The sequence below is a fragment of the Caretta caretta genome, chromosome 2 (genome assembly GCF_965140235.1).
Source record: "Caretta caretta isolate rCarCar2 chromosome 2, rCarCar1.hap1, whole genome shotgun sequence".
Lineage (NCBI taxonomy): Eukaryota > Metazoa > Chordata > Testudines > Cheloniidae > Caretta > Caretta caretta.
In genome coordinates, this window is record NC_134207.1 from 150,158,147 (window position 1) to 150,171,759 (window position 13,613).

Below are 13,613 nucleotides of genomic sequence, written 5' to 3' on the forward strand. Positions count from 1 at the left end.
CCGCACTGACAGAGCACAGACAAATGCATGGAGGCAAATAATGTCAGAGTGCAGGAAAGCACAAAATGACCAGGAGGAGAGGTGGTGGGCTGAAGAGAGTAAGTGGCGGGCTGAAGACAGGGCTGAAACTCAAATGTGGCGACAGCGTGATGAGAGGAGGCAGGATTCAATGCTGAGGCTGCTGCAGGACCAAACCAATATGCTCCAGTGTATGGCTGAGCTGCAGCAAAGGCAGCTGGAGCACAGACTGCCGCTACAGCCCCTGTGTAACCAACCGCCCTCCTCCCCAAGTTCCATAGCCTCCTCACCCAGACTCCCAAGAACGCGGTGGGGGGGCCTCCGGCCAACCAGCCACTCCACCACAGAGGATTGCCCAAAAAACAGAAGGCTGGCATTCAATAAATTTTAAAGTTGTAAACTTTTAAAGTGCTGTGTGGCATTTTCCTTCCCTCCTCCACCACCCCTCCTGGGCTATCTTGGCAGTTATCCCCCTATTTGTGTGATGAATGAATAAAGAATGCATGAATGTGAAGCAACAATGACTTTATTACCTCTGCAAGCGGTGATTGAAGGGAGGAGGGGAGGGTGGTTAGCTTACAGGGAAGTAGAGTGAACCAAGGGGCGGGGGGTTTCATCAAGGAGAAACAAACAGAACTTTCACACCGTAGCCTGGCCAGTCATGAAACTGGTTTTCAAAGCTTCTCTGATGCGTACCGTGCTCTCCTGTGCTCTTCTAACCGCCCTGGTGTCTGGCTGCGCGTAACCAGCAGCCAGGCGATTTGCCTCAACCTCCCACCCCACCATAAACGTCTCCCCCTTACTCTCACAGATATTGTGGAGCACACAGCAATCAGTAATAACAGTGGGAATATTGGTTTCGCTGAGGTCTAAGCAAGTCAGTAAACTAGGCCAGCGCGCTTTTAAACGTCCAAATGCACATTCTACCACCATTCTGCACTTGCTCAGCCTGTAGTTGAACAGCTCCTGACTACTGTCCAGGCTGTCTGTGTATGGCTTCATGAACCATGGCATTAAGGGGTAGGCTGGGTCCCCATGTAGGCATTTCAACATCCCCAACAGTTATTTTCTGGTCTGGGAATAAAGTCCCTTCCTGCAGCTTTTGAAACAGACCAGAGTTCCTGAAGATGCGAGTGTCATGTACCTTTCCCGGCCATCGAAACGTCCCATGTGATCCACCAGAGCTTGCAGCACTATTGAAAAGTACCCCTTGCGGTTCATGTACTCGCCGGCTTGGTGCTCCAGTGCCAAGATAGGGATATGGGTTCCGTCTATGGCCCCACCACAGTTAGGGAATCCCATTGCAGCAAATGACCTGCACATTTCCCAGGGTCACTACCCTTGATATCAGCAGATCTTTGTTTGCGTGGGCTACTTGCATCGCAGCAGTCCCCTCTGTAGATTTGCCCACTCCAAATTGATTCCCGACTGACCGGTAGCTGTCTGGCATTGCAAGCTTCCACTGGGCTATCGCCACTCGCTTCTCAACTGTGAGGGCTGCTCTCATCTTGGTATTCATGCGCTTCAGGGCAGGGGAAAGCAAGTCACAAAGTTCCATGAAAGTGCCCTTACGCATGCGAAAGTTTCGCAGCCACTGGGAATCATCCCAGCCAGACCTGCAACACTATGCGGTCCCACTAGTCTGTGCTTGTTTTCCGAGCCCAGAATCAGCGTTCCACCGCATGAACCTGCCCCATTAGCACCATGCTGCATGCATTGGCAGGGCCCATGCTTTCAGAGAAATCTGTGTCCATGTCCTGATCACTCACGTGACCACGCTGACGTCACCTCCTCGCCCGGTATCGCTCTGCCAGGTTCTGGTGCTGCATATACGGCTGGATAACGCATGTGGTGTTTAATGTGCTCCTAATTGCCAAAGTGAGCTGAGCAGCCTCCATGCTTGCCTTGGTATGGCGTCCGCACAGAAAAAAGGCGCAGAACGATTGTCTGCTGTTGCTCTGACGGAGGGAGGGGCGACTGACTACATGGCTTACAGGGCTGGCTTACAGGGAATTAAAATCAACAAAGGGGGTGGCTTTACATCAAGGAGTATTTCAGGCAGGACTTCATGGAGGGTTCCAATAAGAAATGGTGCACCTAAGTAATTGTTCTTATTGGAACAAGCAGGTTGGTCTGGCCTCTGATTGATACATGGCTAGATTTACCTCGCTGCACCTTCTCTGTGAGTGACTGCAGTGTGACCTAGAGGAATGAGTCCCCTAGACCGGGGAGGGGGGGAAGCAAATGAGTACAAAACAAATCTGGTCTATTTCTTGTTTTGATCCACTCCATCTATCTTTTACATCTTTGGCTGGCAGCAGACGATGCAGAAGGACTGCAAGCCATCCACATCTCATGGCTGCTCGGCAGAAGATGGTACAATAGGACTGCTAGCCATCCTCATCTCTTGCCTGCCCTGTAGAAGATGGTACAATAGGACTGCTAGCAATCAGTATCACCTGCCTGCTTACCATAAGACGGTTCAATAGGACTGACTGCAGGACTAAAGAGAATGACCTGGTCAAGTCACTTCTAATGTAGTCCCTGCACCCAGGTCTGCCCAGGCGCTCCTGGCCAACGTGGCCAGGAGCACCTCGGACATGACAATGACGGCTACCAGTCCTATTGTACTGTCTGCTGCCACAAGGCAATGGGTTGCTGCTGCTGTGTAGCAATGCAGTACCACGTCTGCCAGCACCCAGGAGACAGACGGTGACGGTTACCTGAGTGGGCTCCATGCTTGCCGTGGTATGGCGTCTGCACAGGTAACTCAAGGAAAAAGGCGCAAAACAATTGTCTGCTGCTGCTTTCACGGAGGGAGGGAGGGAACGGGGGCCTGACGATATGTACCCAGAACCACCCGCAACAATGTTTTAGCCCCATCAGGCATTGGGATCTCAACCCAGAATTCCAATGGGCAGCAGAGACCGCGGGAACTGTGGGATAGCTATCCACAGTGCAACGCTCCGGAAGTCGACTCTAGCCTCGGTACTGTGGAAGCACTCCGCTGAGTTAATGCACTTAATGCACTTAGAGCATTTTCTGTGGGGACACACACACTCGAATATATAAAACCGATATCTAAAAAAACGACTTCTATAAATTCGACCTAATTTCGTAGTGTAGACATACCCTGTGTGTCCAATTCAGGCTTCTTGAATCATTATCTAGTCATCTAAAAGTTAGGCGTGGTGACTCTCAGCCACGACTACATTTTTTTGTAAATCTAGCCCTCTGTATTTTTTTAATTGAAAAACAAGGTTGTTAGCCATTTTTAAACGTGACAAGTTATATGTAAAAATGCTACTGATGTTGGCAACTTCTAGACTGAGTTTTGAACACATGTAATGAGTTACTGTGTTCTTTTTACATACAGTCAGAAGAAACTACAGGATAGTTTGACACCAATATATATCTGGAAATATCCTTTTTTTGTCCAGAGATCACATGGCATAAATTATATGGATCCTTATTTCTGGGGTACACTCATGTTTGCTTACTCTGCACTCCTATCACAATATACTATGGATCTTCTTAACCTATCAGAGCTCACTACCTACAAAAATTTTTGCTGTGCATTTAAGAAAGCAGAATCAAAATGGTAGTAGAAAATTAAATTAAATCATGATTATTTAAAAAAAAAACACTGTATCAACCTTTTGTAATACTTATCTTAAAGGAAAGTAAGTAGTATTAATGACCAAACAAAATGCTTGATTTTTAAGTGTTCTGAACCAGAAGAAAAGATATATCTGATGTGACAGTTACCCTGGAAACTACTCAGTTTTCAGTGCATACCAGAGTGAATAGTTGTGTAAAAGCTGTTGATGCATGAGACCTTACTCTGACAGCCTTACACTGCACATTCATATATAGTTGTTTTATTTCTTTTTTAAATGCAAAGAAATTCCAAGACAGCGCTGATTCAGAACACTTAGTTTTCATGTAACTCCATCATCTTTTCTGAGTGGTGGTAGAATTTTCAATAGCACTGTAAAAAGAACAGCCCCACAGAAAACCAGCAAGAAAGTCAAACATTCACTTCACTATATTTTTAGAGCTCATACCAAGAGTTCCTCGAGATTTTTGTCTGTCCAGGAAAACCTGAGCTGTGAAATGGATGATTCACTCCTGGCTCACTGCTGCTTGCAGACTTGCATGTTACTCAGGCACACTTTTGATCTGTATTTTCCACTTTGAGTGTACATAATAGTCTACCAGTTCCTGAAAACTATGGGTGCAAAGATTACTGCAGATAACTGGAAAAATACCAGTAGTCTGCCCAAATTTTCATTTAGCATACAGACCCTAGGATGCCGCAGCTAGTCAGTGTAAAGTGTTTCCTCTAGAGTGTTTTGTGCTAGCTGACAAGTAATTTGACTGAGTAACAAATCTTTGACCCTAGACACTACAGGCACCATGTCTTTAAAACTATTCAAAGCCAATACCTTCAGCACCAAATTAAAGCCCCTACCACATGATCTAAACTAGCTACTCCACTAGCTGTGAATAAATAAGAGGCTCATCCTCTAAATGAAAGAAGCAACATCAGGACTAGTGCCAGGTGATTGTGAAAACCAGAAGGAAGCACGGGAGTCTCAAAAGATACCAAGGAAGCTGCAGAAATTCAGCCTGCAGGAAGGTAAGACATGAATTAGCTCTGTACACATTAATCTTTTGTTTTGGAAGGGACACCAGCCTCCAAAGATACAGTAGGTGGGACTAAGGGAGAAGTTTCAAAATAGGTGGTGAAATCCTGTTTTTATTGACATAGATGACAAAACTCTCATTGACTTCAATGAGGTCAGGATTTGGCTCAGGAACTATATCACTCACCATCCTGATAATTAAAGCTGAGAAGGCCAAACCAAAAAAAGGTCATTTGGGGTTGATTAAAAGTTTTTATTTTTAAAATTTCATTATGGGTCATTTTCAAATGTTTTTCACCCTTTTCATTTGTTTTGCTTTTTCTTTATTATTTAAAAGTTCAATTTCTAAATTAAATGCCATTTTGAAACAAAAACTTGAAGTGTTTCATTTCAAAACATTGCAAGTTTCTCTAAAAAAAAATCCATTTTTCTTCCAGACAAAACTATTAGCTGAATTCAACTTGAATTTGCTAATAGTCTTGGTGAGCCAAAAAACATATTTTCCAGCAAGTTTACAGTCAGCTGAATGTTTCTGATTCTTACCAGTATCATAGAATCATAGAATGGAATCATAGAATATTAGGGTTGGAAGAGACCTCAGGAGGTCATCTAGTCCAACCCCCTGCTCAAAGCAGGACCAACCCCAACTAAATCATCCCAGCCAGGGCTTTGTCAAGACGGGCCTTAAAAACCTCTAAGGATAGAGATTCCACCACCTCCCTAGGTAACCCATTCCAGTGCTTCACCACCCTCCTAGTGAAATAATGTTTCCTAATATCCAACCTAGACCTCCCCCACTGCAACTTGAGACCATTGCTTCTTGTTCTGTCATCTGCCACCACTGAGAACAGCCTAGCTCCATCCTCTTTGGAACCCCCCTTCAGGTAGTTGAAAGCTGCTGTCAAATCCCCCCTCACTCTTCTCTTCTGCAGACTAAATAACTCCAGTTCCCTCAGCCTCTCCTCATAAGTCATGTGCCCCAGCCCCCTAATCATTTTCATCTCTTTCCTTGGGGAGAGACACTTTTGTTAATCAAGTGGGTAATTTTGAATTAATAAAACTTTAGATAACACTTCCACTATACAAAATATAGTTATATCTGTATATTCCCACTGAAATCACGGGGCTGAATTCATTCCTGCTGTAACTCTTTTCAGCTTAAGTGAAGTCAAAGAGATTATATGGGTGGAAGTGGAGGCAGCGTTTCACACTGGTTTGGACCAATATCCAGTTTTAGACTTGGACTAGTACCATGTAATCCCCCTTCTGGAACGCCCGATCCTCAAGGGAGGTGCAGCACCTTATTCCTTTATTAATGATCTGGGTGATGGGATTAATTTCACCCTCAGCAACTTCGCAGATGACACTAAGCTGGGGGGAGAGGTAGATACAATGGAGGGTAGGGATAGGGTCCAGAGTGACCTAGACAAATTGGAGGATTGGGCCAAAAGAAATCTGATGAGGTTCAACAAGAACAGTGCAGAGTTCTGCACTTAGAAAGGAAGAATCCCATGCACTGCAACAGGCTGGGGACCAACTGGCTAAGCAGCAGTTCTGCAGAAAAGGACCTGGGGAATTACAGTGGAAGAGAAGCTGGATAAAAGTCAGCAGTGTGCCCTTGTTGCTAATAAGGCCAGTGGTATATTGGGCTGTATTAGTAGGAGAATTACCAGCAGATCAAAGGAAGTGATTATTCCCCTCTATCCGGCACTGGTGAGGCCACACCTGGTGTATTGCATCCAGTTTTGGTCCCCGCCACGACAGAAGGGATGTGGACAAATTGGAGAGAGTCTAGCAGAGGGTGACAAAAATGATTAGGGGGCTGGGGCACATGACTTATGAGGAGAGGCTGAGGGAACTGGGCTTATTTAGTCTGCAGAAGAGAAGAGTGAGGGGGATTTGATAGCAGCCTTCAACTACCTGAAGGGGGGTTCCAGAGAGGATGGAGCTAGGATGGAGCTAGGCTTCTCAGTGGTGGCAGATGACAGAACAAGAAGCAATGGTCTCAAGTTGCAGTGGGGGAGGTCTAGGTTGGATATTAGGAAACATTATTTCACTAGGAGGGTGGTGAAGCACTGGAATGGATTACCTAGGGAGGTGGTGGGATCTCTATCCTTAGAGGTTTTTAAGGCCCGTCTTGACAAAGCCTTGGCTGGGATGATTCAGTTGGTGTTGGTCCTGCTTTGAGCAGGGGATTGGACTAGGTGACCTCCTGAGGTCTCTTCCAACCCTAATATTCTATGATTCTATGACTCCTCTCTCTCTCCTCAGGGATGTTCCCCCCCCACACTTTGACTCAATGGGTCTTGGGTACTTAGTGCTCGGTGTCATCACCTAGTGGCTGGGTATATAAAGCAGCATAACCCTTGTGGAGCTTAGTGTAGTTCTTGTGTGTCTGTGCTAGGACCTCAGGGAGAGGCACACTGAGCCTGAAAAAAGGGCGGCCAAGGGCAGACTCAGTCCTAGTTGCTAGGAAACCAAGAGGGAGAGAGGAGAGACACTATTTTGAGCATCAGGGGTCCCGTTGCCTCATGGGTATATAACAGGGTGCCTGGACAGCCACCAGCATGAAGGATCAGTGGAGGAGCAGTGTCTGTGAGAAGAGCGGTTACAGGAAAAAGCCCAGGAAAGCAGAGCTAGCCTACCAATAGGATGGTCCTCAGTTAGATACCTGCCCCAGGCACACTGTGCGTGGAGGAAAGCCATTTTGGAGGGCTCTGAAAGGGACTGATGATGTGGGTGAGCTCATGAGTCCCAGCCTTATAGGCAGGGTCCCCCTGAGAACAGGCTTCTACCTGGTAGTCTCTGCATAACTGTAAACAATGTCCCTAAGCTTGCTCCTTTTTCTCTTCAAAGGAACACCCAGTTTATAAGATTGATTTGGGAAAACTGCCCATCCAGTCAGGCTGAGTTAGTTCTTCAGCCCCCTAGATAAACCATTTACCATGTGGCAAGTACTGCTCTGCCTGCTAGTTCAGGATTGCCTATCTGCTGAGCTCTCATCAGGAGACTAATGGCTTGTCTACACTATCACTTTAGTCAATGTAAGTTACATTGCTCAGGAATCTGAAAAAGCCACCCCCACCCCCCCGAGCAACATAAGTTACATCAATTTAAAGCGGTGTCCACACTGCACTACGTCGGTGGGAGATGCTCTTCCGCCAACGTAGCTTCTGCCTCCCTTTGAGGTAGGGTAATTATAGCAACAGGAGCTGCATGGATGTAGTGCAGTAGTGTAGATTAGACCTAACAGTCAGGATTTTTAGTTATTATAGTTATTATAATCAGCACCTGAGCCCTGTATCCCTTCATGGTGAGGGGAAATCTTGGGACCCAGAAGCAGCTTGATTCCTCTCTGAAGAGTGATTGTCAGCCCGTCTGCAGTTGCTGAGGAGACTGGATTCTGCTTTGAACCTGAGGATCATTCACATAATTGTGAGTGAACCATTTTTTAGTTGGGGAAATTGTTTGGGAGACCCCCTAGTCTCTGACCTGTGTCCTCAACCCATGGGGTAAGACTTGGGGATTTTACTACCTACTGTCTATTAAACCTGTTGGAGGGACTTACCATCTTATCCTACGTGTGAGTCTTTGGGGCTGTCCTGAACTAAGTCAATCAGATTGCTTAATGCTGTTACAGAAGGTAAAATTTTCATGGGTCATCAAGGGTCCCTACTGACCATGCCTATCAACAGGCCATTCAATTTTATTACTGCTATATCATGTCACATGACTGGGAGTTTGGGGAAATCTCATTGGTATTATTACTGTGTGGAGGGCACCAATGTCCCTGGGAGATTGATTTACTCTATGTCATGTCATATTAACTTCCTGTTTACTACCATTTCTCTTAATATATTGTGTGTGTTTGTGTTATGACTTGGGAATCTCCAATGATCTGACAAGTAATTCAGGGTTACCCTGTGACTGGAATTTTCCTTCCATGCTGCCCTGGTGATCTTGCCAAGAAGGAGAAGCGGGGATGGGGTAGAGGCATTGCTGTTGACTGGATTTTTAACTTGACCAGAGGACCAGTCTCAGGTATGTCTTCTCTGTCCCGCATCTATCAACAGGGCCTTTCTTCCCCAAGGAAAACTAACAGAAGGATAAGGTGCAAAGCAAGAACAGGTTTATTCTCAGACAACATTTAACAAGGTAAAGGTGAACTCAGGTAAGTATAACAAAGTAAAGTATTAAACAAAACACAAGGATTCCCAAAATACAACCAAACAGGGGACCAAATACAAAAGGGGCACGGGCTATAACCCAAGGCTACCCCCAGATTAGACTAGGTAGAAGAGCGGGTGTTGGTTCTATAACCATATACCATATCCTGCAGCTTCGTCCAATGGCACCGTCAAGACAGGACTAGCTCCGGTTCCAGGTCCTGATGACTCAGTAGGCAGGAAAACAGGACCCTCCAGGCACAGGCTGATGGATGCTCAGTTCTTGTTTGAATATTTGCTCTTCTTCCTTGCGTCATCATGAGTGGATGTGTGAGAAGGATCAGAGAGACAGATGACAGCTCGCTCTTGTATGCAGGTATGTACTCTCCTGACAACCCTTGAGTGTGGTCCTATGCATACCCTCCAAGGTGAGCAGCAGCACTCAGCAGCACTTGCTACCTCCCAGATAAATGCTACCTCCCAGATAAACTGCTCTCCAGTTGTCTGACTAGAAAGCAGGTCTTACATACAGTCCCAGTTGCTGGGCAGACTCCCAATTAGGTGACCTGCCGGTTTCCCACCTTTGGACAAAAAGGGCGCCAAAGATAACAGGGGATGGGAAAGAAGGGTGCCAAACATGGATTCCTGGTTGTTGTTAAGGGAATCTAAGATGGTGTAAGAGGAGATAGAGGTAAAAATAAAATTTCCCCCACATTGCTGGATAAATTCATGTAGGTGACTGGGTACCTACAGTTAAACATCTAAGTTTCTGCTTGGGGGACTTTTAGGGTGGAAGTGTACATGTAAAGGAATTTTGGGCACCTCCAGGGTCAGGCATCTGTTTAGCAGTAGTTTTGACGATCTCGGTGTGCCTTACTTTTGAATTTAGGTGGCTAAAGTGGGAACTAAAAACCTCAGTCCTCCTGTTGGTCTGGGCCTTGGATTTTTGTTTTTGTGCCTTGCTCTGCAGCATGGGACTGGTTCACTTACTAAGATGGGGGAGGGATAGCTCAGTGGTTTGAGCATTGGCCTGCTAAACCCAGGGTTGTGAAGTCAATCCTTGAGGGGGCTCTTTAGGGATCTGGGGCAAAAATTGGGGATTGGCCCTGCTTTGAGCAGGGGGTTGGACTAGATGACCTCCTGAGGTCCCTTTCAACCCTGATATTCTATGATTCTATGATCATCTAGCCATATCTCACCTAATATGTTCCATGCCATGGCTGGGGCCTCAGGCATTGGTGGCTGTGACAATCAAGGTCCAGGCACCCCAATGAGGTAACAGGATTTTTAAACCCTAAAAATCAGCTGTTAAACCAACTGATTGTATAATATATTGTACTATAAAAGAATATTGAGCAATGTTTTATGAAAGTTTGTAATGTTCTGAACTTCATTGCCCACAAAATTAATAGTTTCAAGTACCTTTTAATGAATAACAATTCAAATAGAAGTCATTACAGTATAACAGATACAATGCCCCCTACTAGGCTAACATAACTAGCTAGAGATTTGTTATTTTCCTTTAAAATGAAAAATGTACCACAGGACCCAAACCCTTATATATAATACTTTACAAAATAAATACAGTGTTTGGGAGATTTTCTGCTTTCATCCTGACTTACCCTTGGTATGATATTGACAATTAAATAAAACATTTAGTTCTACCACATACCTATGTTTTTTGTTTTTTGTTTTGTTTTTTTCCCCAAATTCACACTACTGAGCACATATACAACTTCCAGTGAGGGGAAAAAACTGACAATTACTATAGCTACTTGGATCAATGATGTTAGGAACATGGCCTCCAGTCTGTAATTCCTCCTGTATGGAATTTTTCCAGTTTCAATCCCACTGACTTCTGTAAATTTATAGGAAACTGCATTGAGATCCAATCCACAGATTTAGTTTGGGTTAACCTGACAGCTCTGTCTTGCCGTTGAAGGGTTGGGCTGGATCTGACTGGCGCTCAACATGACTGCCAGTTTTGTACCCCTGACAGAACTCACTACTGATTGTGCAGGAGCTTCCAGAGTCTAAGTAAGGGTGCGTGTGCACATGCAGGAAAGTCCACCCTCAATGAAGCCTTCCACACCTGCTTCAAAACAGCTACTGAGTATGGTTAACAACTTCTTGCACTGCCCCCTGGTGTTTGGAAATAGCAGCTATTTCTTTGCAGTAACTCACGGCTCTATACAGCCATCTTGTCTGAGAATGTTTCCATATCAACTCAGAGCAAGTAGAAACAACAGCGATAATTAGAGCAATAAATGTTTTGGAGAGGTTTTTTTTGGCGGAGGGGGTGGGCTGAATACCATGCAATAAAAAAGTAAAGGGGGTTACATTATCCATAATCATTGCTGTAAAAACAACTGTCTGTTGCAAAATTTTGATCCAGATATAACAGATCTAAGGAGTTTTCAGTGTTTCTCCATGTGCATACATTGACTTTACATCTAATTAGATAGTAGACTTTTTTTCAGTAAATGAACTTCCATGGAAATGGTTGAAAAAGAAACAGATATAATGAATGGATTCCAATCTGGTAAAATTCTGGATTGTTTAGAAGAATTTCCTGGAAATAAGAGGTGCCTTAGATGAGAAAACTTTAAAGAGAAATTTTAGCAGTCCATTCTCTTTGCGTATTCCATAAAGACAAACTTGAATATGTCTTAAGGCTGGTAAAGTGTGAGCTCTTCCAATCAACCTTAAAGAGACAAAAAAAGTGCTAAGCTATGCTTCTTAATTGTACCCTACTGCCCACACAATATTTCCACTGCCAGCAACAGGAGCTGCCTTGTCACAAAGAACTTCTGTTTGCCTCCTACTGATTAACAAACACACAACATATTAGTCTCCCTCACAGTATATAACACAAACTTCAATTAAATCTAAGCAATATTAGCAACTATTCAGGGTTGATATATTTGCACAAATTAATTGTGTGGTGTGGTGTGTTTGTGGGGGGGAGGCATGAGGTCATAATTAAGGCTTATCTTATTACAGAGCAAGACCTCACCCCCAGAGCAAGTACCATCCACACCATTTTGAAAATAAGTTTAATTTTATAGTTAAATTAGATCAAAGCTAGGACCTACGTCTCCAATATGGTAGATTAACCTATCATTTAGCTTGTCAGACAAAATCTGTCAAATCAACATGCTTGGCTTTGCTGGGGTGAGAGCCCATGAGGCCTGATTCCCAGTCCTCTTTCTCTTACAACTACACCACTCTCCTCTAAGAATCATGAAATAGAAACTAGGGTTCCTGACTCCTAATTGACCCACTAGACCACATTCCTTCTCACAGCTGGCAGTAGAACCCAGGAGTCCATTCTGTTGCTATCTACCTATAGTTGTGTAACCCAACAAAATGTGGATCACATATCATTCTACTTGCTGGCAACCAGGAAGCCAAACCAGTAGCTCAAGTGGTAGCATTCTAGACTATATCTTAGAAAGTTCACATTCTAGAATTCCGGTTTTCTTTTTAAACAAATCATTTTATGTTATTCACATAATGAGAAAATATCCTTTGAAGATAAAGTTTTGTAGTGAAAAAATCTGTTAATTATTGCCTGCTATACAAGAAAATATAGATGTTCCACATTTTGATCTCTTGTGCCATATGTTGACAGGTTTGAAGGGTCAGAGGTCTGATAGAAAATTTTACAATAATGGCAGCCATCTTCCCTTGGGGGAGCCTGTAGCTTTAGCGCTGTTGGAAAAAAATGGGTAATAATGGTCATCTTTACTACTGTGCCTCTAAATTCCTCATTCCCCCCCCCCGGCTTTTTTCATCTTTTTTCACTTCTTCGTGAATTTATAGAAAAACCAAAAAACCAACATGTAAAGTTGTATACCTGTTCTGGTGAGCTTTCACAATCATCATGTGGGTGTAAGATGTATGGCATCCAAGTTATTTTGACTTTTTGATGTTTTTTCAGTAGTAACGTACTGTATGCTTTCTCTTTTGTGTTTTGCACAGCAATGTGTGTGTATTTGAAAATCTTCATTACACGGATTATGATGGTACCGTTGTATTTGGCTTTTTGTCGGTTTCAGCAGAGAGGCCAAGGGTTGAACTGCCCTGCCTCTAGCCCTTGCTTCTTCTGGGTCAAGTATAAGACACATTATTAACACACTGGGAAAAAAAGACTCTCCTGTGACTCTACTTTCAGTATTAATTCTGTAACTAAACAGAGCACTTTAGTCTTCAGGATTATCTGTGTAATCCCTTTATTACAACTAAATTCAGTACAAACTAGAACTCTATGTACATATTTCCTACCCAATTCTTATGGGTCATTGTGATACCTTTGCTCATGTTGTGCAGTTCCTTATTAACTGCCTTTATTTCACTGATATTACTTGCAAAAAAGTACTACTTAGTATAAGTAAGGATGGCAGAATCTGGCCCAAAGTTTATAATCCAATATATTTTTATTTGAAGTGAAATTGAAGCATTTTCTTATATTAAAAATTAACTCTTTGAAAGTGTTGTTATTGTGAAAATAAAGTAAAAAAGACAACGTTTCAGTCAGGGTCCTTTTCAGAATTAAATGAATGGGAATTCTGTTTCTGATGGTTTGGAGAGCCTGAGGCTTATCCCAGGTGCTAGCAATATATAGTCACAGCCAAGCTAAGGCAAAGGTTCAAGAAAACACTTCTCTGGCTTTAAAAACCTGACGTGCCATCCATCCAGTTATTGTGTCTAATTAATTATTTACAGCAGTATTTCACAGGAATAGTTATGTCAAGAAGAAAAGGAGTACTTGTGGCAC

General features: G+C 43.7%; 1 long non-coding RNA gene across 4 annotated transcripts in view; it reads right to left on the minus strand.

Moving 5' to 3' along the window:
* Positions 1–8,791: 8,791 nt before the first annotated feature.
* The window catches only part of LOC125631964 (uncharacterized), a 93,556-nt gene continuing 88,734 nt past the window's right edge, over positions 8,792–13,613 (minus strand). For 3 of the 4 annotated variants that reach the window (XR_007355117.2, XR_012667108.1, XR_012667107.1), the window contains 2 exons: positions 12,693–12,941; positions 8,792–11,537 (listed from right to left, as the gene is read on the minus strand). This is a non-coding gene — a long non-coding RNA (uncharacterized LOC125631964). Of the gene's footprint in view, positions 11,538–12,415; positions 12,548–12,692; positions 12,942–13,613 lie in introns of those variants that run through there. The other variant, XR_012667109.1, reaches the window with a different exon arrangement.